Here is a 676-nt window from a genome sequence, read left to right on the forward strand (position 1 = left end):
TGTTTCCAAATAAGCAGAAGTCATTTGGAGCGAGTCAAACTCAACTGGATATTTTCGTCAAAAAACGTTCTGTGATTTGGCGGTCCTTGTTGACTTCATTACCAACCAATTGCTATACTCCTCACTGCTACATGGTTACCGATGAATGTCCAGCAAATGCAGAGAACATGGGTAAGAGAAGAGGGCGTTCGTCTAGGTATTATCTTCCCCCAATTTTTTTTTTTTTTTTTTGCTTCGATGTTAACTTTTTTTTCTTTACGTTTTTTTTGTTCTCCTTGATGTAAAAAAAATGCCTCGATGTGGAAAAAAATATTATGCATCGATGTAAAAAAAAACAGATATATATATTTTTTTCGCTTCGATGTAAAAAAATTTTTTTTGCTTCGACCTCTATTGTTTTTTTGCTTTGACGGAAAAGAAATCATCCGTGTCCCTTTATTCATTTGGTTGATTCCCAGGTCACTTCCTGTTCTGTAACTCAAAATAAATAGGAAGTGACCCATAAAATACCCCAAAATCAATAGGAAGTAACTGAAAATCAACAGGTAAATGACCTTAAATGGCCCCAAATTACCTCATTGCCTGGCATTGGCTGCCACTGACAGCCATAGACGTTCAATCCGTTTGAAGTGGGAGGGATGGCACCAAATCATTCGCTGCCATCCCTCCCACTTCA

The sequence above is a fragment of the Corythoichthys intestinalis genome, chromosome 5 (assembly GCF_030265065.1).
Source record: "Corythoichthys intestinalis isolate RoL2023-P3 chromosome 5, ASM3026506v1, whole genome shotgun sequence".
NCBI lineage: Eukaryota > Metazoa > Chordata > Actinopteri > Syngnathiformes > Syngnathidae > Corythoichthys > Corythoichthys intestinalis.